This window comes from Catharus ustulatus, chromosome 22 (assembly GCF_009819885.2).
Source record: "Catharus ustulatus isolate bCatUst1 chromosome 22, bCatUst1.pri.v2, whole genome shotgun sequence".
NCBI lineage: Eukaryota > Metazoa > Chordata > Aves > Passeriformes > Turdidae > Catharus > Catharus ustulatus.
In genome coordinates, this window is record NC_046242.1 from 7167431 (window position 1) to 7195030 (window position 27600).

Genomic DNA, 27600 nt, shown 5'->3' on the forward strand with positions numbered 1-27600 from the left:
TCCCAAGAATCCTTAACAGACTACAACAGTTACCTTGATGCTTTCGAAATGCTACCTGAAGATCCAACAGGAGATCTGTGGCTGATGTTCTCCTGCCCTCTTCCTAAAATCCTGAGCACATCAGTGAGCAGGTCTGGTGTGTCCTTGGAGGGACTCCCACACCTCAGCCCCAAGCACAGCAGCAGTGATGCAGCCAGCAAAAGCCTGGGCACTCCCTGAAATGATGAATCTGTTCAGCCTGTTTTACAGCCCACTGCACAACCTTTCTTCAGCACTGCTGATTTCTCTGTGTTCCATCAGCACAGCACAAAAAGTACACTTGTAAATAGAATAACTTCAAAGGACTAATTTAGGCTGTTCCACACCATTCCACTGGCATCACACTATGGCCAGTGCCTTGATATTGCATTTCCACAGCCTCAGGGTTTCTGAATCTTTGAACACTCATGGGAGAACACAGCCAGGGTTTTCACCTCCCTGGCCAGCCCTCTGAGCATCTGCCTTTACATAAACAAGGGTGAAAGAGCAGAGGTTTCTCACAGGGGTGAATCTGCAATTCACCTCTGCTGGACTATGTACCAATAGCTGCCACCACCCACCTGCTTCCTCTGTGGAGCCAAGGCTGCTCTGCCTTCATTATTCCCTTTGGCACTGAGGAAAACTTTTCATCCCTTTGCTCTAAATCCAGTGACCACAACTGAAGCTCTCACAAGCTGAGGTCAAATAACAGGACTCAATCCCATGAACACAGCCAGCCTTGGCTCCACAGCTGCTGTGCTGGTGTGATTCTGCCCAAAAACATCAGACCGTGTCTGCCCACGGCTCCTGACCACCTTTCTACATCCCACTTCCCTCCCAGAACTCCAAATTCACCACAAAATAATCTACTAAAAGGGAAGACAATCCACCTCTGGAAGCCAAATGGAAGAAAACACCACAGGCTGGCCTGAGGATGAAGAGACTTACACACAAAGCAACAGCCCAGAAAAAGTTTGATGTTGCCACAAAGCAGCAGCTGCCAGCACTGATGAAGAAGGATGAAAAGGCTGAAAATCTCCACAAAGGCTCCTTGCAGCTGCCTGCAGGTGCAGGTACAGGATTAACACAGGATAAGTTGGTTTTCAGCACCATTACAGCAAACACCTCTGAAGCTGTAGTGGGTTGACACCCTCAGAGGATTGGATGGAGGGTCTGGGACTGACAGCTCAGCTCTGACCCCAGCTCAGCTGCTCCCAGGATGGCACATGCACTCACACACACCTTCCCAGACATCTGTGCACACAGGATAAAGGGAAGAGCTGCAGTGCCACCAGCACACATCAGCCACTGCTCTCCACGGTGAGTGAACTGGATGCACCAACAAAGTCTCCAGGAGGGAGGAAAACCCAACAGCCCTCAAGGAGGGTGCACTGCAGCTCCAACACAAATCCACTCACACTGAGGCAAACACATCCCCTCTCTCTCATGCTAAAGGCATTCCTCAAAATAAAATTACCACCTCTTCTGCTCTGCTTGTAGCCTCCTGAGAGCTGACTGCTCCCTGCTGGGATTACTGCTCTGTGTGTCTGCCTCTGTCCAGCCACTCTCCCAAGCACTTGACAGGGCAGCAAGACTTCACTGACCTCCTCCAGCTCCCCTGGCCATCACTCACTGGCTGCTGGAGGACTGCAGACCAGCTTGGTGCCATGGCCCTTTGAATTTATGCCTCTGGAAAAAAGGGACAGATAGATCCTCTGGGCAGACAAATAGTTGTACCTTGGGGAGGAAAGAAGCAGGTAGAAAAATTACTGTTTTCCTTAATCCCTTTCTCTGGGAGTTCTCTACAGGGGCCTGAGGTGGTCTCACCTCTGCAAACCCTTCCCCTCAGCTATTTGCATCCAGCCCATGGACAAGGTAGGAGTGTCCCCAGGGTAACCAGAAACACAATGCCACAGCTCTTTCCTGGCCACCCAGCTCAGGGGGAAGCAAAGAAGCAGCAGGAAAACCCCCAGAGTAAAACACCTTATGAAGTGTCATTTTACATCAATTACAAGCCTCCCATTTCAAGCTAAGGGTTTCACTCTGCACAAGTCCCAGAGAGGTTACACAGATTTTTCAGCCCTTGGGAAGGCTCCTTCCCACCCTTCCATAAGCACATTGGTGAAGTCAATAATGAGAGCTCCCCAAGGATGGATGTGTGTGCAGCCACCACCATCCTGCCCCACTGCTGGCACTGGGTCTGCTCCATGGAGGGGCACTGACTGCAGCCAAGGAATGTCACTGCCACCCTCTTTTAAACAAGCAGAGCTCTCTGAAGTCATTAACTCACATAAACATTTCTCATCTGTTTAGGGAGCTCCATTTTTACAAGCATTCACACATGAAAAGCAATCACTGAGTGCATTCAAGAAGAGGTAGAATCAAGAGAGGAAGAAGCTTCTGCTATAAGTACATTTCTTTTATTTTGTGCCACAGTCTTCAAATCCTGTTACCTTCAACATCTGCATCTTCACTTTAAACGTTCTGCTTCCCCATACTGCTGCTGTATTTTTCAGTAAGTCAAAGCAGGCCAGAGCATTTGTGGTCTGCCCAGAGGAGACTTCTCTGGCTAAAAATTTGTGCTCTTTCCCCAGCTTTCCCCCCCTTCTCTCCTCCCTTTGCTAAATCTTGACTTTTGGACAAGTTTGAGGCAGGGTCTGTCACCAACCCTGTGTGTACAGCACCAGTGCCAATTCACAGTGTGAACCATCAACAATATCAATGCAAAACTCTGCTTGTACAGGGGCTGGCCCACAGCTCATTGGAAAGACATCTTTCTCCATGGGCACATGGATCAGAGCCAGGATGAGCAGAAAAGCATGATTTGCAAAGGTGACTGTTTGAAGAATGCAATCATGCCAAAACCTGATCCTCCATCAGAATGTCTTTGCACTTTCCAACAGACCCAAAAAAACATATGCACATGTATGTATGTTTTTACCAATGCTTTTGGCATAGGGAGCATTTTGATGCCATGGTGATGGGTGCATCTTGTAAGCCCTTCAACATAATAGACAGAGATAAACCTGAAGCCAATTAGGAAAAAAATACTGCTGTGCCTACATGATCCACAGCTACTCTGAAAGGGACAAAAATTTAACTCCCATGGAAAAAGATCAAAACAAAAACCCAGATCCATTGTTAAACAGATTAATCAGGCTCTTGGAAAGCTCATGAGGGATTGGGTTCAGTCTCTGCAGCTGTTATTAGCATAAGCCCTGTACAGCAGTAACAAAAGACTTGCCTAAGTCCCACACTCCTGTTTACTTTGCAATGAGCCTTTGCTTGGGCTCACAGCATTTAACATACACACTCTTAATTAAGGGGACAGGAGAAGAGGAAGGAGTTGGCTGAAGTTTACACTGCAGCAAAACAAAACTCTTAATGGCTCTTTTAATAAGGGTAGGACTACCAGCATGGAAGAAAACAGAGCCCCAGTGCCAGCAACACCTTTCCTGATCCAGAGGAGTCTGGGCTGTGCAGGGCAGGGCCCCAAGCCAGGTACAGTGTGGATGATACAATTCCCTCAAAGCCATCTTCCCCTGGCCCCTGGAACTTGCTATAATAGATAAGGTATCCTAGATACCAAGGCTGAGCCAAATTCCTTAAGAATTTGGTCACTCTCTAACACTTTGGAAGATAATTGGTTAGAAATTAGTTTGTGTAATTGGTCACTTCACCTTTAGAACTTCTCACTTAGATTGGATGTTGTTCTTTGTATAAACTTTTATTGGTTGTAGTTTAAATCCTCCCTGAACCTATATAAATATGACTGGCTGCCCTTTGTTCTGAGAGATCCCTGTTTGACCACCCTTCACATGAAATAAAGACTCTTGTGGAACTCGTCAAGTAAGGCCTCTGGTCTTTCTCTGCTAATGAAATGTGAGCTTTCTGAGAGATAGCTAAATGATATTAGCACTCTCTGGTCTTAGTAAATACCACTAGGGACCAAAAAAGAAAAGCCACAGTACAGCAAGAGCCAGTCCTTTCCCAGGGAGATAAAACCATGTCAGGGACAGGGGGCAGCCAGGGATGAGCATGTGCAAAGTCAGGAAAAGCAAACTGTGCTGGCTGGAGCGAGCCTGGAGAGCATGGAGCAGCACAGCACAGATGGACTTGGGGCAGGAAGGCTCCTGCTCACCAGGGCAGCAAAGAGAAATGAGCCCCAGCACAGCTGCAGAGCGCTTCCCACAGCTGCAGGGACTGGAGGGGCCCCTCGTGGGACACCCTTGTGTGCCACCCTCGTGTGCCACCCTCATGGGCCACCCTCGTGGGACACCCTCGTGGGACACCGGCTCCCAGGAGAGGCTGCAGGGACGTGCTGTGGGAAATGTGTTGATGGCATCCAGAGTGAGAAGTCTGTGCAGGAGAGCTGACAGGTAAATGGAGCAGGGGAGTGACAGCCTGCTGAGAAACAGCATCCTGCACCCCTCGTTGGGCGTCAATCACGCGCTCCCCAAAAATCCCCAAATTAGAATTAACTACGACGCTGCCGCCTCCGGAACAAAAATTATTCATTCCATAAAAAGCATTTTCATACATCTCTCTTGTGACTCTTCCATTCCTCTCCAGGCCCACTCACTCCTCTCCCACAGAGGAGTCATTTGATGAAGGAACTTTTCTGATTGAAGCATTCTGCAAACTTTTTTTGTAGAAGGGTTAAAGGAGCATACGCCTGCAGGGATGGCCAGTGCCAGAGGAAAGGGCCTCTGGTTACAACAGACAGCAAGGGAGAAGGGATTCCTCCCATTGCACCTGAGCATGACATCAACTTTGCTGAAGGCAGAGGGAGTCCTGCCACCCTTCCATTGTGATTTTATCATACTGTTTTTCAAGATGTGCAGATTAGAGCTAAGTAAGTATCTCAACACATGCTTCACATGCTTAAGTCTTGTTAAAGCTAAGCAAATGCCCAAGGGTGTGTATTGCTCCAGGAAGCACTGCTGGATGGGATCTGTGCTTTGCTCTCAAACAGGCTTTGCATGAATGCAAGAGGTTTCCCAGGAATAGAGATGTTGGTGCCTGGTGTCACACAGCACCATCTCACAATGGAACCAGCAGGCTGCTGGAGTGTCCTGAGAGCCCATGGATTCAGAGCCAGCTGCATGGCTGGGGCAGATAAGAGCCACTTTGTTTTTTCATGCACTTCTCTACTGCAGCCTGGAGGAGGAACCACTGCTGTGGAAGCAGTGAGGAAGCACTGCAGAAGTCCCTGCTGGCAGCCCAATGCTTGGGAGCCAAGTTTAAACTCCTGACTGTCATCACTCCATCAGACAGAGCCAGACACGTTAACCCCACCCTGCTCCTCTCCACAAGCTGGGAGCTCTCTTGCTGGGGCTGGGAGGACTGAGCCATCACCTCCCAGACCCACACCTCACTCACTTCCCCTGGTGCTGGCACCAAGTGCCACACTGTCCCCTGCCACTGCTCATACTCCTCCTGTCCACAAAACAGCTGCAGCACTTGCATCTCCTGAAACATTTATCTGGGACAAATGCCACATTAGACTCTGCTGCAGCACTGCTTGGTGAAGACTATACAGAGCCATAACACAACCAAAAGGTTTCAAGTGGTAATTAATCAGCTACAATAATAAATAATACATATACTTTCAAGTGTTTATTCATTTCCTGTATGTTTCCCATAAATGTCTAACAATAAAGCACACTTTGAACAGTGGCACTTGTATCTTTTCCATTCTGAGCTAACTCCGTGCTATTTACTTAAAATAGAAAATTCTGTAGAAGACAGGTTGAAAGGTAACAGAATTTTGGCAGTAGTTTGAGCATTCAAATTTGCTTTGAACAAAGAATACTTAATAAAATATTTAAACTTTTTTCAGTCTTACCTTGCTTTATGGACAAAGTTTATACACCAGTTTTAATCCGTTCAGCCAGCCAGGCTCCTGGTCTACAGTTCTCTTCAGCAAGTGTCACATGTGATGCTCCCTGGTCAGGCTGCACTCCTGCCAGGGCACAGCTGGCCCATGCAGCCTCACAGAGACCAGCACCAAGATAAAATCCTGACCTCGAAAACACAGCCCAAGAAACCTTCACTGAAGGACAGGATCTTTGCTTTTAGTGTAGATGGAATTTCTAGTTCAGGCTTCTGAAACGAAGTGTTGTGTTAAAAAGCAATAATCAAAAAATTAGTGCAGATCTCTCCCCAGAAAAGGAAACCAGGGTTGTGAAAACAGCTGGAATGCTCTCCACAGCCTTTGGCATTTGCCTTAAGTGGCTGGAAAAGGTCAGTGTCATTTAAACCTTAGCAAAGTTTAAATGAGCTGCAGCCCTTTGTGGAGGGCTGGCTGGTTTGACAGGGCTCCATTTATGACAGCGAGCCCCAGAGCCCTGAGCACACCCCAGCACAGGCAGGACCAGGAGCTGCTCAGCACCCCCATCCTCCCAGGGGAACTCCTGCATCCCACACTGAGCTCAGCCTCCTCCCAGCACAGCCCAGGGACACCCATCCCACCGGGGCTCACCACACTGTCAAGCTACAAATTTATCAGGGAGGTGCAAAATACCTACCTTAATATTCCTGCTGGTACCTAATCCCTTCAACCCTCCTGGAGAGGTGCTTTTCATCTCCAAAAAGAACCACGAGCTAATGTTCTTGCCAGTGTAGTTAATCAGAGCAGCAAAGCCTCTTTCAGGGTGCAGGGCCCAGGTGACTGTCTCCGAGGGATTAGCTGTTACCACATTTAGTTCAGTAAAGGGTTTATCTCAGCCATGCTCACAAAGGCAGGCTGTGAAGACATTCCTGGCTGAATTCCTGGGGACTGACACCTTGAGCAGCCCCGGGGCTTGGAGAGCACCGGGAAAGGAATGGAATGGGAACTGGTAGGAGCAGGGAGATTTTTACCTCTCCCCAGTGCCAGCAGCCAAGGCAAGAGACAGCTCTTCTTGAGGGCTAAAGCCACTGTCGGCTGCCAGCCAAGGGATGACAGGAGGGGGAAGGAGCAGGAGGGGTGAGGGAGCCAGGGCAGGAGAGAAAAGATCTTCAAAGCCCTCCAGGGCAAGCACCAAGTCTGTGCTGATGGTCACAGCAGCTGCTGCAAGGGGCACATGGTTGCCAAAACCATGAAATGTACTCCAGAGAGCCTCTGGAAAGTCCTCAGGGTGAAACAACTGGACTTGTGGCACCAGCTTTAATCTGGAGCTCAGTGAGGCTCTGCTCAGCACTGAGAACAGAGCAGGGCCCAGGGAGGGACTGCTGGCTGCACTCACCAGAAGGTTTCAGAGCACACCACCAGTGGGGCATCCAAACTCTGCTCAAACCAGTGAGACCTTCCATCTATGAAGAGGAATCCTGTACTAAAAATCTACACTTTGTGCATCACTGTTCCCTCCAACATTGATCTGATTCCTAACTTGCTGCCTGCTCCAACCTCTTGAGCAGTGGCTCAGGTTGTCATTAGTGCCAAGGACAAACACTAAAGCTTTGGGACTGCTTCTTAAACTCTTCACCAGAACTGAGGAAAACTCATATTTTCCCTCTTGCTCATCGAGAAGGCAGGCTGGGGTGGGGCTGGAAAGACTTAGAGAGCCCTGGGTGCACAAGGATAAGAAATTCCACTGTGGTGCTGCCTCGCAGGGGGCTCTGCTGGCATCTCACACCAGCTGGCTGAGCACTCTGTGCCTGCATCGTGCCAACACTGCTGCCTGAACCCTGCAGAGAGCTCTTCCAACAGCAATGTCAAGTGGGTGAACAAAGAAATATCAGAAAACAGGGCTGGAAGGAGAATGCCTGAAGATATCAGCGAGCGGAACATCACTGGGCACTTAAAAGAATGACAAAGGCAATTTTCACAAATGGAGGGGTGAAATAAAGGAGAAATGAGAGTGAAGATTGAAAACAATTTCCTACTGTTTGGCATGCTCTAAAATTAGTGCTGTAATAGATCTCATCAGCCAGCATTTATTTTCCATTCTGAAGACAAGAATTCAAATAAGCTGCAGCAAGAGAAGCGCTCACTTAGCTGAACAGCCAACCCTGAATGCAGGCAGCAGCACGAACCAGGCTGTTCAAACCCAGCTGCATCTTCCTTGGGGCTTTCAAAAGTGAGAACTCAAGCTGGAGACCCTCTTTCCTCACCCACAGTACAGCCCCACCAGTACAGAGGTGACAGAGCCTCTGGAATAGAGGGGACAGGCTGCCCATGGCAGATCCCCAGTTCATACAACTGTAGGAGACAACTGAGAGAATCCCAAATTCACTGCCTGGGGCAGCAGGTTACACAGCATGCCTTGGGAAACCCTGCTGGGAATTGTCCTGCTGGCTCTCACTCCTGCTGTCCCCAAGAGCCCTGAAGGGGCTGGGGGGATTCTCTGGGGGAGTCCCAACATTTTGCTGTGATTGCCCAGGGCCAGCTCTCACCCAGCTGAGCTCAAACTCTGTCCCCAGAGCCTGCCCATGGATCACAGCCCCCAGGTGGAAATGCTGGCACACATCTGTACCCCATGTGCAGCTGTGCTGATCTGCACATCTCGGGGGCCAGCCCCACAAAGCCTGGCACAAATACTGCGTGGTTTGGAATTCAAAAAGCAAACAGCAAATCTCTGCAGGCCTCATCTTGCTGCTCCCATAGCTACACTCCCTCCTTCAAGCACCACACACAGGTAAAGGTGTTTTACACCCAGGGGCTATGTGACAGAGACTCACAGCACTGCCTGGGGAGCTCTGTAAAGCCCCCAGACCCAGCTGGGAGCAGCAGTGGAAGCACTGGTGGGACACACCCCTGCTCTTTCAAAGTTTAAGAACAAATCCCTGATGGCAGAGGAGAACTGGCAGCATCACTCAGCTATGAGGTGTCAGAGATATTTCAGGCAGCCATTCCTGAAATATATTCTCATGCAGAAACCCAGAAAAAGTCACCCCCTCACTCCCCCAGCTGCCTCTCCTACATTACTGCTAACATGGATGTGACTCACTAGAGCTGGGTTTATATTAAACTCCTGAAACAGATTGTTTGGCTGTTATGTAAATCCAGTAAATGTTAAAACACCAGAATAAATCAGTCAGGCAGTTACCACTACCAGCTCTGCAGAGACATCCAAGGGACTGATTTTTTAAAAGGCAGAGGTGGTAAGAGATGAGGGTGAAACAATAACAACAACAACAACAACAACAACAACAACAACAATAATAATAATAATAATAATAATAATAATAATAATAATAATAATAATAATAATAATATCCCCACAGCCTTTCAGCACTGTGCCAGTGGCTGCAGTGCCCCCACCACTGCTGGTACCAGTGTCCTGCCCAGCCATACACAGGCAAATCCTCCAATTTCTGCCATGCACAAGTTATACAGCATCACCTGCACAGGACACAAACTCTGTGGCAGCAGAAGTGCCTCCTCAGCACCTGAAACAGCAATGTGACCTCAGGGGAGGTCAGTATGTCTGACAGCACTGATGCTGGGGTTAGGACTTCATGCTTTAAAATAAAATAAGCCCCAAACAAGGCATGAACATCCTTCTTCCCATCCTGTCACTGGGAAGGAGGGTCTTTAGGAGCTGCCTCTCTCCCATGGTGCAGAGGGCATTTTCCACCCATAGAACAGTCTCCTGCTCACAGTGACATCAGCAAGCCAGCACAGGAACAGATTTTAAAATTTGCAAACACGAGTGTTTTAACCCGAAACCTGACTCCAGGTTTATAAACAGCCTATGGGCCAAAGGATTAGTCAGAAAAATTATCTGGCAAATAATCTGCAAGAATAAGCAAAACCAGAGCATATCACCATCTGCTCATGGGTAACTCCTAAGGCAGAAATGAGGAGCCTTCAAATTAAAGGTTTCACTTTGTATGTAATTGTTGATAACCAGGCCACTGCACTCAAAATGCTCCCAAAGCTACGTTAGCAACCAAAAATGGGAGCTGGTAGAAATTAGGAGCCCAAATCTTAGTTGTAGTGTAAAGCATTTTGGCTGAGCTGCCACTTGCATGGGCTACACAGCTCAGACCAAGCCCCTGCTCAGCTTCAAAGGCAGCTGGAGCCTGTGGGTCTCCACAAATGTGAGCCCCTCTGGCATTTCTACACCACTGGGCACAATTGGACAGGTACATCTGGGCAGGAGACAGCCCAGATCACAAATTCCATTTCCAACTGCAGAGCAACATCATCACAGCACTGAAATGAAGAGATCTCCAAGCTGTGTTTAATTAAACATAGTCTGGGAAAGTCTCTGCTTTTGTTAAACACTGCCTCAAAAGAAAAGGGCTGAGTAATCCAGCAATGGGAAAAAACACACTCTTTAGCTACAAGGTGTTATTATTATAGGCTTAATATCAAAATGCCTTGTTCAGCTTATTAGGCTAGAGCAAACACTCCCAGCCTCGGCAAGACTGATATTACAGCTCTGTATTTCACACTTACATAAGCACTCAAGGTTAGCATGGAGAGCAGGCTCCTGTCTGGAGAGAGAAGGCACTGATTTGCAGGATTCCATGGCCCAGTCAGACACACAGCAGAGCTGTGCCTGTACTGGGCATGAGCCAGAACAGGAGCCTGGGCTGCAGCAAGGACAGTGAAACCAGTGCTGGGAATTATCTCCCTGACTGGGGCCAGAGCATCACAGCTGGGTGGCTGCAGCAGCTCCACACCCAGGGAAACACCCCCCAGGTGTCCTCAACACAAAGGACACTGACCTCACTCCTGATTAACACAGCAGTCCTGGCCTTCTCCTTCTGCACAACACAGGTGATCACTGACAGGCAGGGAAAACATTTTGGAGCAGAGGGCTGAGCAGAGCTTCAGTCTCTGGTTCTGAGCCTGCCCTTGGGGACAGCCCACTCCAGCAGGCAGGGACTGCTCTGTGGCCCTGCAGCACAGTGGGGTTGGTGATGCACTGCTGCCCCCAGCACCCCCTCACCTCAAACACCCAAATAATAATTGTGAGTATCTGAGACCTTCAAGACACCATGACATTGAAGGCTCTTTTTTGAGTATTTGGTGCAGTAGAAGCTTTCACTTCTCAAGTTGAAAAACAAACTCTTTCTCTGTCTTTTATTTGTTAATTAAATATGTTCATTGTATTCAGATCTCATTTTTTGTGCATAATGTTTTGCCCATCTGTTTGATTAAAAAAGAACCCAACCACCCAGCTTCATTAAGCTAATTGGATGCATTCAGCCTTTGGTTAATATTCTGAAGTACTTTACAATTATTCTTCCCAGTTATTAAATCTCCTCTGAGGATCTTATTTTTCGTACTAGGCTTTTTATTAGCCAGCACTCAAGCTGGACTGCATTTGCCCACTCCTCACTCACATGCAAACATCCCACCAACTCCTTCAGTGGTTTGTGATCTAAGACATGGAGATAAGGTTGTGCCTTGATCTGACACTCTTCAGCTCACCCTGACTCAAAACACAGCATCTTCCCCCCTCTGGGCAAGGAGGAACACCCTCAACAGGATGAAGTATTAAAGAGAGAACTACAAATTCTGTGTCCTGTGGGAGCTCCCACATGAACTTCTAAAGGGAAAAACAGTCTCAGAAAGGCTCAGGATCACAGTGCAAAGATGACCAGAGGATGAGGAGTGGCACCAGCTGTATCAGTGAAGTGATGGCTTGGCCATGTGGCATCATGTGAGTGAGCCAAGTGAGCCTTGCTGGCAGAGCAGTGAAGGGTTCTAAGCCCTCTTAGGGTTTAGGTTTCTGTAGAATTTGTGGTCAGGGAACCTACCTGCATCCTCCAGGGCATCCCCAAGTTCCCTGCTCCACCACAGAGAACACGCAGTAGCTCTGAGGCTTGGTCTTCACACACCCCAACACTGTCCATTGCTTCTCCAAACAACCCAAATTTTGGCCAGCAGTGCTCTCCCAGCAGCCCAGCCCTGAATCACAGCAGTCCCTGCTGACCCTCAGAAGTGGCCACAGGACAAGGATTCTCTAGGGAAAAGGGAAAGAATGGCACCAGAATGATGGAGGAAGGAGACTGAAGGTGAGAGAAGCAGCTAAGTGACCTTGTCCTGGTGTGAGCAGCAGTGACTGGAGCCCCTCACTGCTCCCTCACCATAGCATCTTCCTCCTCCTCCTCAACATCCATTTCCCAGAAAACTTATAACAAAACCTTGTAGCCCTAAACACTGCAAGACACTTGAGTGCAGGAGGACAAAGGCTCCAGAAGCTGATGGACTGCAGAGTGAGACTGACAGAGACTCACAGCAGGTACCCAGCTTGTCTTTCACACAAGGTCTCATTTCAGAAGGAAAACAGATTAAATAAAGTTATTTTTTCACAGAAAGCTCTGATTTACATGGTTCTAGTCCAACTCAGCCCTAGCTGCCACCAAGATCTTCCACGCTGAGAGGGAGCTGCAAGAGATGAAACTTTCCTCACATGTGCATTATGGAACTGTGCTGCTGCTCCTTCCTGACCCAGCACCAAGCTGGAGATGCAGGTCAAGAGCTTCTAGAAAACAAGCCAGCAGCTCATTTACAGGAAAAGCCACACTGAGTCAAGCCATGTATCCACCCCACCCTGATTTCTGTCTCTGACAGTGGCCAGCAGTGGATGTTGGGAGGAGCGCTGCTGCAGAAACTGAGAGCTTAAAAATAGTTATGATAATGAGGAAAAGTTTAGAGTTTGGCCTCCTGACAGAACCTCCTGGCTTCAAGCAGTCACTCAGGGAGCCCTGACAGAACACCTCTGAATTTGTCTACAGCCAACCTGAGGCTATTTTTTCAGTCTCCACAGCACTGTAGGGAATTGAGCTCTGCAGCATGACAAGCACTGTGCAGGAAGCACTATTTGTGTTTCACTATTTGTGCCACACCTGCCAGACACACAGGGGAGTTCAGGCATCCCAGCAGCAATTCCACACTGTGTCAGAGGGGATAAACCACAGGATAAACCACACACAGCCCCACTGCAGCCAGCACAGGCACTCTGGACAGCACCACAGGGCCAGGCAAGAAAATAACCTCTTCTATTTGCTTCTGCAATGCCAGCCCAGCCTCCATTGTTTGCATTTAAATAAAACAGCCAGTTTTCATTCTATTGTTATAAAAGGTGGTTACACTTGCAAGAAATCACTTGGTAGCAATTTAACGGAAGGAGGAAGAAATTTAGAGGTTGAGGCAGCTGTGATTTGACATGGGCTGACCTGGCACCTGAGGAGAACCTTAATGACATTTCCTTCCAGCCAGCCTGTTCTCCTTGGTTCACACTGTAATTAGCTTTCCCTTTTTGACATCCAGGCAGAAAGCCTAGACCACACTGGAAAATTTGGCCACATTATTACAACTTTTCAATAGCCTGGCAACAGCATCAATTAATAGAGAGCTCACTGCCCCACTGTGCTTAATGCTTTAAGAAAGGCAAGGTTTGGCTCAGAGCTTAGAATCAAAGCAGGCTTCAAAAACAGAGCTTAAATGTTGTAGTTTGACTTGGCAGGCAGGTGAACACCACACACCTGCTTGCCCACAGATCCCTCTCCAGGAATGGGGGAGAAAACTGAAGGGAAACAAAATGCAAAATTTGTGAGTTGAGATAAAGAGTTTAATGGGATATAAAAAGAAGAGAAAATAATTAATAACAATTTAATTAGAATGTGATGCACAACGCAATTGGTCACACCTGCAGCCCTGTCAGGCAGCTCTGCCTCCAGCTGATACACTGCAGGTGAGGTGGGATGATCCCAGCTTTTGTGGAATCTTATCCAGCTGGAGTGAACAGCTCTGCAGCCCTCCAGGGAGGGGAGGGATGTGGGATCAGGCTCATTCCTGACAAGCTCTGCCTCCCTCCCTGAACATGTGGCCTTCCCTGGGGACACAGTCAAAATGAAACAGAGAGCACCAAGAGCTGGGTCTGAGGTCCTGGGAAACATAAAACAAGCTGCTTTTCTGCAACTCCCATCTTTAACTTAGCCTTCAGTGGAAATGACAATTGCCAAGGACTAACTCAGGCTGTTCCCCAATGCCACCAAGGAGTAGGGGAGCTCTGCTGCACATGGTCTGAGCTATGCCCAAATGAAGAAATAAGCAGGGTTGGAAAATTAATGTTGTCAAACTTGAGAGCAGTGCTGGCTCTCAGCCAGGGGTTACTCCAGATGTGCTCCATGTCCTGTATTGCCTTGGCTGCTGTTCTCACTGCTCTCCTCACACATGTCCCCAGCAGGGACAATGACTTTGCCTATCTGTGAAAGGGTCATGGGTGCCAGCAGGAGAAACACAGGGCTGCAGATCTCCAAAGGGACAATCCCAGTGCTTCAATTCCCTGAATTCTCTCCTTTTTTTTTTTTTTTTTTCCAGGCTGAATCCATCTCATGCCAAAGACTCCAGTTACATTCCTGAATGCCTGTCCAGAGAAAGGGATGGGGATGCCCCATCCCAGCCAGCCATTTGGGAAGAAGGCAGCAGCCTCACAGGGAAATGTCCCCCACTAATGTTCCCCATTAAACCCAAGCAATGCAATGGGGGGAGCTGGTCCCATCTCCCTCCCACCTGATGAACAGTGTGACCCAGGTGAGCTGTGCCAAAGCTGGAAACAGCAGGACAGCCCCACAGCATTTTGTGAACTACAGATTTCCATCCTCCAGCAAAACCACTACACCCACAAACCCAAAAATGCCTTCAGTGGTTTCTTCTGGGGATCAGCCCAGAGCCAGGAGAAGGATGCACTTGCCTGAGAGAGCTGCAGCAGCACACAAATGCACAACAGAAGGGATGTCCACCCTGAAATTTGCTCCCCTCACTCCCAAGATTTCTTGTTTTCCTTAAGATTATGTCTGCAGCTAAATGAACACATTACAGCAGGAATTTTACTCTTAATTTGTCCCTTGGGTGTTTTGCTGACCCTACCAAGAACTATATTTAAATGTGCAATTTCCTGGCTAGACTCATTTGCAGTCCCTTCCCCCCGGCGGCCTGTGCAAGTATGGCCCAGAATCCAATTAGCTACTACCACCCTTTAAATCAAAGGAATTACACTCAAACAAGAAAAAATAAAATTAAAGGTTTTAATTACATCATTATTATATATCTGAATACTTACAATTCCCATGCTCTCTGAGAGGTGGTCTTGAAAGGCTAGAAAATGACAAGTTTCCAAAGCAGACAAAATTGTAGCCAGAACAAATAATTTGACAGGAGACTCTGCCCAGCCCAATCACCAGAGCATGTTTGGTTTAACACACTGCAGAGCTGGGTGTAGGACCTGCCTGGCACCATGGAAGCTGCAGCTGCTTCCAGCACCTGTGAGAGGTGTGGGGAACTCAAAGGCTTCCAGCTCCTCACATGAAGGAGCATTATTCCATCTGGTATTAATGTCAGGAATCTGCTTTCATCACATCAGCAGCACCCTCCCCAATGCCTAGGAGGTGTTCCCATTGCAGCTTCCAAATTAAAGGAACTGGTTTGCTTCTGAGAGTTTGCTGGGTCACACTGAGTCCTTGACTGGCTCCAGCAGGTCCCAGTGACATCCAGCAGCATTCCCAGCAGTGCCAGCTGTGCACAGGAGCAAGGCAAGGAGGATGTGGATTGCCAAGGCCACAGAGCCCAGGGGCACCACAGGTGTTTTGTTCCTTTCCCTGTCACGTCCTTTAAGGCCCCAGGTTTGCAGGATAGGTTCCCAGCTGTGTGATGCTGTGGCTGCTCAGATTTAACAGAGAGGACCTTCAGAGTCTTTTCTGCACAGGCTTTCCCACCCCCTCCATCTCAGCAGCCTGTGCTCCAGCTCTTGGCTTCCTGCCTCCTCCAGGAGCTGCTCAGCAGATCCCCCAAATCCTTTGGCTCTGGTGAATCTCCACAGGACTGTCTAGCCAGAGGATGGGGCTGTGCAAGGCAGGAAGAGCCAGGCACTGTTAGGTTGGAAGATATCAGGAGAGCTGATGTTATTTGGCTCAAATTTTCCAACTACTAACACTGCTCAGCTTGGGACATGCCAGGGCTGCACAGAGGTTCAGAGGAGGTCAAAGATTTTGGAATAGCCAAGCTGCTGCTGGAAATGGTGTTTCTCAATGCCAGCAAATAAGGAGTGATTTGCTTCAAGGTATTGACTGTCAGTTCCAAACAGGCTTCAGCTCTGTCCATCCCAAACAGTGCAGTCACCTGTGCCTGCTCCAGGAGAGCACACCCCTGGTACCTGTGCCTGCTCCAGGAGAGCACACCCCTGGTACCTGTGCCTGCTCCAGGAGAGCACCCCTGGTACCTGTGCCTGCTCCAGGAGAGCACAGCCCTGTGCCTGTACCTGCTCCAGGAGAGCACAGCCCTGTGCCTGTACCTGCTCCAGGAGAGCACAGCCCTGTGCCTGTGCCTGCTCCAGGAGAGCACAGCCCTGTGCCTGTGCCTGCTCCAGGAGAGCACAGCCCTGTGCCTGCTCCAGGAGAGCACAGCCCTGTGCCTGCTCCAGGAGAGCACCCCTGGTACCTGTGCCTGCTCCAGGAGAGCACAGCCCTGTGCCTGTGCCTGCTCCAGGAAAACACCCCTGTGCCTGCTCCAGGAGAGCACCCCTGGTGCCTGTGCCTGCCCCAGGAGAGCACAGGGGCTTCACTCAGGCTCACCCCTGCCACCAATCCAGGTTACTGCAGAAATTCCACATCCAAACTCAACAACTCCTGTGCTGGATAGCTCAGCCTCCTGGCAAGTGGAGCAGAAGGGGGTCAGTGTGAGGCACAGGCTTCTTGCCAAGAAAGTGAAACCAGTACTGCAGAGGCACTGAGTGATGCACAGGACACTGCAGAGGAAGGACAGCTCCAGAGAGGCTCAAGTCAGTTCATGGGCATGGTGGGACAGGGATTTGCTACAGGAGGGAGCACTGCCAAAATAAATATATTCAAACACAATGATGCTCTTTCTTATTGACTCCCCAACCCCATGCCCTTCCTTTTGAGGGGAACACATAGACAAGGATATGGACAGGGCTGTCAGAAAGCCATTAGCTAGGAAAACCAAATTCCCCAGGAGATGAGCAACACAGCCATTTTCCCCTTCTTTAGCAGGCAGCTACACTGACAACTTGCAAAAATACTCTGCAGAGCTCCCTAACCAGTTTGATGGTGAAGTGTCAGCACATTTCTAGGTTAATAAAAGCTGGGGCATTGGAGGAGAGAGGAAAGGAGGGAGATTGATTGTCTTAGACAAAGAGATTGAAATGGATTTCACAGCAGGAGAAGGTTTCAGGGCAAGGAAAAATTTATTCATACCTAAAGAGCATGGAATATTAAAGACTCTGGGTTTCATTTCCTCCACAAGGCCTTAGTGGAATGAGACTCTCAGCACTCTGCAGTAACCACAACACATCCTCAATGACTCCAGGTGGTTTTATCCAGCTCACAGCAAAACCTCAAAAATACTTTGGCATTGCAGCCATGGCAGCAGGAGGCTGGTGCACCCACAGCCTGGAGCCAGCAAGGGAGAGCAGGGAGAGCTCCCTGGGGATGAGAGGGGGGGCTTCCCTGGGGCACTGGGAACAGGCTGCTCTTGGAGGCAAATCTCTTTAGATAACAGAATGCTCTGTGCATCCCCAGAGCACCTGCCATTTTTTAAACTCAGATCTGGAGAATTATTTTCCATTACTGTGGCACTTCAGACACTGTTATCACCTGGGCCTGATGCTGCACAGAGAAAATGCTGGTCCCTGCTGTGAAGTTTGTGCTCTTAACACAATAAACAAGGAGGCAAGCAGGCAGATGAGCACAAGGAAAGCTGTATTGGTTTTGCTCTTTCATTTCTTTGATGGCTGAGAGGATGTGCCAAAGAAGAATCAGTTCCCACAGGTGGGACAATCTCACATTGTCCTCTTGCATCTGTGATAATCATTCTGCATGGAAGACAGATCCAATGGCACTCAGGTGGAGCACAGACATTTTTCAGCTCCTTGGAAACAGCAAACTCTGAAAAGTAACCAAAAATACCAGTTCCATTCTGCATACAGACTTAAATCAATCTATCTGGCATTAAGGAATGGACTCCCAGCAATTGCTATGAATAAAGCATGCCTTTTCACCATTCTTCAGGGCAAATTACAAGCAGTGCTCACATCAAACTGCATGAGAAAGGACAAAGCAGAAGCCTGATCAGTGTGGAAGCACCCTGGAAGAGATGCCTGATCTCTCAAACCTGGAAGGGCACATTAATAACACAGCTGAGAGCACTGAAATTCATGCCCACTCCTACCACAGGACAAGCTGAGCCAGAGGACCTTGTTCTCACTGTTCTCACAAACCATACCCTGCTCATGCAGTAACCCCACAACCCAGCCCTGAGGGGACTCATTTCTGCTCCCCCAGCACCCAGCAAGGATTGGCCCAACAACTTGTACTTGGGCACCTTTTCCAGCCCCACCTTTCAGCCTGGGGATGAGGTGCTGACACAGAAGGGCTAAAAGACTCCCCTTGGGTCTGTTGTACACTCTGCCTGCTAGCCTCAGATATCATTAACCTTTGTCAGTCAAGCTGCCTGACAGCTACAGAAAGGTCAATCCAGATTTCAGCATCAAAGCACCTCATCAGTGAGAGGCCAGCAGATGAATTTCCTGTCCCCATACTGCCACTTGAAGTAGGCACACCGTTGGCAAGACCCAAACCCTCGGTTCCAGCACAAATAATATCCCAGAACAGCACCACCCTGACAGCATTTCCAAAACCAGGTGTTAAGAAGTGTCACAATTAAGACTTGACTCATTTAAGTGGTTGGCTTCCACATGTGTACTGTACTAATGTGTTACAGGAACACTGCACCAGATCCTCCTGCCTTTCAAGTACCTTGATTTCTTTGGTATAGGGTTACCACTTCTATACATCACCAGCATCCTCTCTCCTTCCCTTCCAGTTTTTCCACACTGACCTGTAAGCACTGACAAAAGACAGGGGAGGAAGCTCTGAAGCAACAGAATCCATTTCTCCAAGGCAGCACTCAACTCACTGAGAGGCACATTCACCCTTTTTCTTTCATGCTGCCATCAATCACTTCTCACACTCTGCAGGAAGGAAGCCTCCTTCCCCAGTGGAGCTGTGGTTCATCCTCACATCACATCCTTGCCAGGCTCCTAATGAGGAGGCAGCCTGCACATCTTTCAGCTTCTTGTCCACAAACAGTCAAGACTGCACTGGAATGGGGGACAGGGAGGGTCTGGTAGCAGATGCCTACCATGAAGCAACAGCTACAGACCCTCTTCCAGGCAGAGGTCCCTTTGAGACCCCAAATCCTCTCTGAGAGACCATGTTAGAGCAGCAAGGCCACCAGCAGCATCCAGCAATGAGGAGGTGCAGGGGCAGGAGGAAAGCTCTGGCAAAGCCTGCGTGTTGCCAGGACCATGGTGAGCAAGCACAAAGGCAGGAGGTAGTTGGGAGTAACTTTGACAGAGCTGGACACAACAGCAGGACAGCAGGGGAGCTGTGATAATTAGAGCCAGCCTCAGGTAGGTACACACATGCACACACTACTCTGAAAAGCTGTGCTATTTCATTTTTTTTGCTACTGTTGCCCAATTCCTTCAGCTTTGTCCACTGCAGATGTGAGAGCCTCCAACTGTGGGCTTCAGAGGGCTGTGCCCATGTTGTTTGTACAGCAAATCCATCCTCAGCAGCTCTTCTGGGGGTTTAGGACTCACTTCTGTTCTGCAGAATGGAAATCTGAACTACAGCTGGGAGCAGGAGGGGAAGAAGAGACAAGCACCCACAGTAAAGTCTCCCGACAGCAAAATAGTCTTTGAGTTAATTAATACACTCCAAGAAAACAAAGCAAAATCAAGACAAACTACGGAGTGGATGGTCTGAGCTCTGCTGCACTCACAAGGCTGCAGGACAGAATTGTGCCCAACCTGAGCAGCAGAGGCACAGCTGAGGAACAGCAGGAGGAGAACAGCAGCCCCTGACTGGGAGCACTGCTCCAGCCCAGCGCTGAGCTGTCACACACAGGCACAACAGACAGGTCACAGGGCAGGATGATCTCACATCCCTTGGTACCACTGATTCACACTCTCACCTCAGTCCCCATCAGTCACAAATACAACACTAACACATCCTCAGAAAGTGTTATTTAGCTTGGGTTTCCCCAGCACTTAATGCTCTGGCCTCACAAGGTCACAAAATCACAGTGTCACCTGGCTGAGAAAAACAACCAGCACACCCCAAAATTATTCATGGGATACTGCACAGGAGCTGCAGGATTCAGGGATCTGCTCTCTTCCACTTTGACACAGAGCTCTGTGCTTAATACTCTGCCCCTTCTCTGCCCTGCAGCAACGACTCCCACCAACATCCCAGCTCTAAAAAGAATGGGACATGGTCCTTACTCACACTGCTGTGAGGCAGTGGAAACCACTGCAGACAGGGAATTGCAGAAGGCAGCAAAAAAAGTGAGGCCATGAATTTGGCTCCCCTGCCCTCAGAGAAATTGCCACTGCACCAGCAGAAAGGACAGCTGGACTTCCATGGCTTTTCTATGGCACACACATGGCTGCTGTGCAGAGACTACAGCACAGAACAGGAAAAAGGAGAAGCATGTCTGTATTTCAGAAAGACACATATTCAAGTGCTGCTCCAGCACATCACAGCCTTGCTGTTTACACTCACACCAGAATAATTAGAGCAGTCACTGTTAACTAGCTAACAACTTCACCATCAATTCTCTGAACAATACTGAAGAATTCATCACATTTCACAGCCACCACTCTGCAGAAATGCTGAAATCACCCCAGACACAAGCAGCCTAAATTAATCCCACACGGATTCTAGCAAAAAGAACTATAACCATTTCAGCAGTACTCACCCAAAATTAATGCCTTTCCAGGGCAGCAACCCAAAAGAAACAAGTCCTCAGCAAACCACACCTTATGCACAAAGCATGACTCAGCTCGTGCACTGGGTGCCATCAAGAAATAAAATACAAGGGCTCACACTGGGCCAGGTTCACTCCCTAACCCAGCAGCTTTGTGGGATATGAAGCTCCAGCTGCCATGGGACAGCTCTCCCTCCCAGCCTGAGTCCATGGAGAAGCTGTGCCCTCAAAAGGGTTTGGGCTCACAGAACTTCCCCATCCAGGGACACCAGCACCTGAAAACAGCAAACAAAATTTCTCCAGTGTCAGATACTTGACAGATATGACATTTGTGCTTCTCCCTCTACCACTTGTGCCAAAAATATAAAATAAAGTGAATATCTAATATATAAAATAGGTATGAATATATAAAAGATATAATAAAACTGAAGAGTGCAATGAAACACAAAAATCTTTCTAGAAAAGGTGACCAACAAATCCAGGCTGCAAATTCCTAAGCAAGTTAGAACTGCAAGTTCTGCAGTCCTTGATGCACCTCAGCACCAATGACTCAGTCTATAAAATCTTTTTCTGTGATTAAGGACTCAATCTGTAAAGTCACCACCTGTGGCCAAATACACAAGGCTGAGAAACATCCCTGTCTCTGAAGGGCCAGAACACATGTACTCACACCTCACCCACCAGCACAAATCAACAGCCACCCTCCCACATATGGATGAAAATCACTGTAGCTCCTTCCCACCATCTTTCAGATTAGTATCCTTCTCCAATTTATCAGTTATTAGGATCTGTTCTCTTTAGAAGGTTTCAGACCCTTCTCTCCAACCATGCTAAGCTTAACCACTGTCTTAATTAAAACAACACACTCAACCACATGGCATTTTTTGGTATCATTCATTTATCAGCTGTACCTGATATTTTATTAATAACAAATATCTCTAACCAATCTTCAGACCTGCCTTGATGTTGCATTATGCCAACAATTGCTTTGCACACTTCAGTCATTCCCACAGGCAGGCTGTGTCCCCTTCCTCCATGCTGGATGTTTGCTTCTTAAAGCAAGTGATATCCCATGCCCTCCACCCCCCTAAAAAAGGAGAAAAAAAAAAGGAAAAAAAAACCCAGAAAACCAGAGGAGCAACCATGAAGACAAAGTTCTAAGAGGAATAATTTCCACAAGGGTTACTGAATACCAGCTTGTCCTCAGAGGGATCTGCTTTGCTACACAAGCCAATAACATTTGACCTCATACCAACTTGTACTTGGCTTTTACACTGACAGCTCAGGCCTTGCTTTCATCCCAAAGATGAAGGGGCAACTTGCTCCTTGCTCTTTGTGAGCAAAGGGATGGCTCAGCTTCCTGTGCTCTCCACCTGCCAAGCTGCAGCACTGGCAGGGCTGAGCAGCAGAAAGATCTGCCAGAGGTTGTGCAGAAGTCTCTCCCCACCTCAATTTAGAGGGAAAAACCCACCCAAAAATCCTGCTTCCCCATCCTCTTTCCCACTCAGGAGAGCTCCTGTGCTGCCCAAAGCTGGCTCTGCTGCTGGCTTCACACAAACCATTTCCCTCCCACCTTTCACCTGCTTGTGCTGTTTAACTCCCCATCCCCACAGGGCCCTGGGACCAGGGGAGATCTCCCAGGCAGGCAGAACCTGCCTCCCCCTACATCCAGCATTTGTCACAGACCATCAACAGTGCACCTGCCCATCACCCACCTGTGCTTTAGGGCACTGAAGGGTATCTTCTCTCCAGGAATCTTCCCAAGGCAGACTAATTGCACATATTGATTTCAGATCCTACCAAACTGCCTTCCACAGCTCCAGCACTGACAAAACCCTCACACTGAGCTCTTCACCAACACACATCCCTTCTCCACTAGCTTGGCACGCCTGGTTTTATCCTCTCTGCCCCTTGGCCAGGCAGACACCTCCTCTGGAGACCAAAGCCAACCTGCTAGAAGCATCCAGAAACCTCAGCCTTTTCCTGATGCCTCTTACAAAAGAGGTTTCTCCTTCCCCTGTTCCTAGGTAGCAATGACTCCATAAAGGCTCTTCTAAGGTCAGCATCGACATTGAAGAGAAGATCTGGCTTTCAGACAGAACTACTCTTCCCACAGTGCATCAGAAAGTGGCACAAATGCAGGGTTAATACATCCTATAGTATTCAGGGAACAAATATCAGCAAAAAGAAATGCAGAGCCTTGGCTGAAGGACAGTGACACAGCACAGTGCCACCTCTTCACACCCAGCCAAGGTCTGAACCATGGAAGTTTTTGTTGTGACCACTGGCTAAAGAGTGCTTCTTGCTCCAGCAAAGAGAACACTGTGACACCATCCTTCCAGACACCCCCTCTGCTGCAGGCTGAGGGCACTCCCACTGCAGCCACCCCACCAGAGCCCAACAGGGGAAGGGAAATCCCACAACCCCTTCCCAGCAAAAGAAAAGCTGGGCCTTGAAAGCCTAGCGAGTGCAAGGACAATTAATTGTATCAGGCAATGAGATTTAGGGCTTAATGAAGACATCAATTAGAGAGCACAAAGCAGCAGCACAGGCTTTGAAAGCCATGGCAGAAGTACTGCACCTTCTGGCTGTGTGGAGTGATGGGGAAGCTCACTGCTCCCTGACACAATGCCAGGACAGGAGAGGTGCCCTGCAGGAGAAGCACCTGGATGGGCAGCTCTGCCCACCCCCTCTGAGCCAGGAGCTGTCCTGGGAGCACTCACACAAACCCTACTCCAACCCAGGAGCCATCCCAAGCTCAGGGAGAAACAGCTGGAGACAGCTCCAGACAGAAGGCACTGCATGGCAGCGAACACAGCTTCCCTCAAGGAAAGAAATCTGCTGGGACCTGGTGGCCTGGCACTTGCTGCCACTTAAATCCCAGCCTTCAGACATATCAAACCATGACATGCCTGAGCTCCTTGCTGGAATGGTAAGAGCCTGGTGCTTGCTTTCCTGGTTGCTAAGATCTGACCTCCAGGCAAAAGCCAAGGGAGCAAGCCCAGGAAAGCAAATGTATTGTTCTGCCTGGAGTTAAACCCCATTCACACCAGGCACCCCAGCCCAAGCACAGGGCTCACAGAGAAAACGTGCACAGGATGTGCTGGAGCACGGCCCCAGCACACTGCCTTTGGTTTTTCTCTTCAAGCAACTGAGATAGCAGCTCTCTGCCTGCCTTTTCCAGTTTTGAAAGCAACACTTCAAAGCCATCCCATGTCAAACTCCAGCACAAACTGAACATCTGCCAGAGATGCCTTACAGAGAGGAAGTTAACACACGATGGGAAGCTTAGTGTGGAATTGCAGACTACTGTAAACAGAAAAGCAACAGTTTCCTATTAAACAAAACCTTTCCCACTAAGTTACAGCTACAACAGAACGGTAATTTTACCTTCATCAGAGCAGCTAAGAAAGTGCTACCTCTGCAGGATCAGCAGTTTTCCCTGCTCACAGCACACAGCCATTGGAGCTGCAGGTTCCTGTCCCTCGGAGCCAAGGTAAGCAGGGAGGAAGGAGGACAAGCCCCTCTCAGCACCTGGCTGCCAGGTGTGTGCTCCGACACACGGCCAGGGCGGGACAGCTCCGCCAAGCCACCGAGCCACGGCAAAACCCAAACTTGGAGCAGCCCAGGCTGATCCCAAGGGCAGCAAGGAGGGTTAGGGAGCCGTGACCAACCTGCACGGAGCTCAGCGCACTTCTTACCTTCCTCTCTGCCCTCGAGAAAAAGCCGAGAGACAGCTCGCACCATGGTCAAACTGCTCAAAATCCCAGCTTTCAGAAGGATTTTCCCTCCCCATTTATTTCTGCGCTCGGTAAAACCATCACCTCCGAGCTGCAGCTGCCGGGCGCATCCCCGGCCGCGGCGCGGCGGCGGCTCCCGCAGCTCGGGGGATGCGGCGCTGCCCGCGCCCCCTCCGCCGCCCCCGGGACGCTGCCCGTGGGCTGTCCCCGCAGGCTGTCCCCCACCTGCCGCAGGGTGCCGAGGGGCTCTGTCGCCGCGGTGTGTGCGGTCGGTTCGCGGGCCCCGGTGCCGCTCACCTGCGCTCGGCGCTGCCGCCGCTCCCGCCCGCCCCGCGGCGCCGCCGCTCGCGCCGCCCGCCCCGCCCCGCCCCGCATTGCCCGCCCCGCCCCGCCCGCGCCGCCCATTGGCTGCAGGCGGCCGCGCCCCCCGGGCCGCGCGCGTGGGGCCGTGAGGGGAGCGGGGGGCGAGCAGGCGCTGGGGTCTGCGGCAAGAAGGAAAAAGAGAAAAGAAATTAAATATTTCTTCTTTGGCGTATGGTGTTCAGCCAGAAGCGCATCTGGGGTGCGGGCTTCTGGGTGAAAACACGGGGCTTTTTGCTAATCACAGAACCAGTTAAGTTGGGAAAGACCTCTGAGATCGTCGCGTACAGCCTGTGACAGAACAGAGCACGGAGAGCAGCGCCCGGGGAAAATGACTGCAGCTCCTTGGGCAGCTCGTTCCAATGCCTGATCACCCTTTCTGTGGATAAATTCTCCCTAAATATCCCCTTGTATTATGGTGAGGGGAGGTGGCGCTGGTGGGAGCGAAGGGCCCGCCGGCCCCGAGCTGAGGGCACAGCGTGAGGAGCCCGGACCTGTCACACGGGTGTCCCCTCAGGAGCTCTGGGCTCTGGAGCACTGACACCTCACTCACACGGGTGTCCCCTCACCAGGCTCTGGCTCTGGAGCACTGACACCCCACTCACACGGGTGTCCCCTCACCAGGCTCTGGCTCGATCACTGACACCCCACTCACAAGGATGTCCCCTCAGCAGGCTGTGGCTCTAGAGCAGTGACACCCCACTCACACGGCTGTCCCCTCAGCAGGCTCTGGCTCGATCACTGACACCCCACTCACACACGTGTCCCCTCACCAGGCTCTGGCTCTAGAGCAGTGACACCCCACCCTGACCATGTACACCTCCTCAGGTTTGCAGCAATGAGGAGAAATGCCGCGCACCAACTCGTCCCACAGCTGTTCTTCAAGGAATTCCTACGAGCAGATGATCTCTTTGGTTTCACCCATATTTTGGCTTTATTTTTCCTTCCCACTCTCTTTTACCTTTCTGCTCATAGTGAGACTGTAGCCCTGGGTCGAGGGGTTCCCAGTGCACCCAGCAGTGAAGTGTTTGCAGTGGGATTGGTGACGATGCTCATTTTGTGACAAGTGACTCGTGGCAGGACTCACCGGGCTCTGCTGTGACTCCACTCGCAGTCAGGGTCCCCGCCAGGAATCTTGGATTTAGCCAGAGAGCTAAATGGATTAAATCCACATCCTGACTCAACCCACTGCAGACTGCTGCTCCTTCCTGCTGTGACAACAACCAGATAGAAATGCCTGTGCTGGCTTCCAGAGAGTCTCAAATAATCTTCTGATTTGGAAACAAATTAATTCCTTGCCATGGGTTTTATAACTCGAAATAACATGTTAATAATGCATCTTGTGGTTTACTACCAACTTCTTAATCTCAAAAAAGCTTCCCCTGTTGTCGCTGTGTTGAGAGAAGTATCAAAATGTAATTAAGAGGCACTATTCATTAAAACAGCAAAGTCATCTTATAAGCCTAGCAAAGACCATGATATTTTTCATTTACTGATTCTGTGGGTGTGTTTATTATAGTCAGCCATAGCCTACTGCTTTTTGCTATGTGCATCGAAGTCTTACTTTTCCTGCAGAAATGTGCTTTGTCACCCTGGCTGGTCACAGGCAGCTGAGCAACTCTCTACAGATGAACATGTTCATTCAGGGCTAATACCCTTTCACTTCCATCTAAAATATTTGTGCATTCTCTTTGCCAATTTTCAGTCAAAACCACTTGGAATTAAAATGTTATGTGGTTCATATCTTGACTACTAAAGAGTTGCTCCATTCAGTGGAACGATCCCTGTTAGAAAGCTACAAAGGGTTGTGTTTTCAGCTCGTCACAGAGAAAACCCAGCAGAGATCTTCCATGAACAGGGAGCCCTGGGGCAGTGAAGGGCTCTTGGGGCAGGTGAGCAGCAGCAAGATAACCAGTGAGAGAATGGCAGAGCCTGCTGCATTTTAGCATAGCCAAAGACATGAGATGTGGCACTTAGGGACATGGTTTAGTGGCAGTGTTAAGTTTCTGGCTGAACTTGATCTCAGAAATCTTTTCCAACAAAATGATTCTGTGATTGTAACAGCACAGCAGAGAGCCCCATCTCCTCGAGTGTGTGCTTCCAAACCTGCTGTCTCCCAGCACCTCTGGATATTAGCTAATGACACTGATTAGATATCATCTCAAGGCAGCCAGCAGCCTGAGCTCCTGGGCTGTGTGTTTGCCGTGGTGGACTCTCAGGAAAAACAAGACAAGCCCACGAGCAAAAGCAAAACTTCCCCCCAGCCCTGAATGAAAGCCCCAGCAAACTCCTTCTTGGCTGCCTGGGAGTATGTGCCCATGACCCAGGAATGTGCCTGTGCCTGTGGAGGGACTGTGCTCCTGTGGCTCCAGGACAGGAGAGGTGCTCTGAGAGACCACAACAGTAAGCCAAAACACGGACCTGCTTCACAGAGGCTTTCAATTCAATCAAGCAGGGTCTTGCTCGTGCAGTGCCAGCTCAGCTTCTCCTGAGCAATGAGTGAACCTTTCAGCCTCCTGCTCCTCTTGCCTTAATGACTGTTAGGAGGTTTTGCAAGGGTTTCAGAAGTCATTTGGACTGATTCATTTGGCTTTGAGATGTTTACGAGATGCTGGCTGTTTAGAAAGTGCTGATATTTGTCCCCTAAAGATCTGCCTCCTTTAGCACCAGGCAGTTTAAATCACCAGTGATGGCTGAAGCACAGTTTAGCACCAGTATCAAGGTTTGAAACGATCAACACTGGCA

At 49.5% G+C, this 27600-nt stretch overlaps 1 protein-coding gene across 4 annotated transcripts in view; it reads right to left on the reverse strand.

Moving 5' to 3' along the window:
* The window catches only part of CAMKK1 (calcium/calmodulin dependent protein kinase kinase 1), a 94074-nt gene extending 69266 nt beyond the window's left edge, over positions 1-24808 (reverse strand). For 2 of the 4 annotated variants that reach the window (XM_033078058.2, XM_033078061.1), the window contains exon 1: positions 24721-24808. The gene's annotated coding sequence lies outside the window, so the exon portion shown is untranslated. Of the gene's footprint in view, positions 1-24145; positions 24226-24456; positions 24555-24720 lie in introns of those variants that run through there. The other 2 variants (XM_033078059.2, XM_033078060.2) reach the window with 2 other exon arrangements.
* Positions 24809-27600: the final 2792 nt, after the last annotated feature.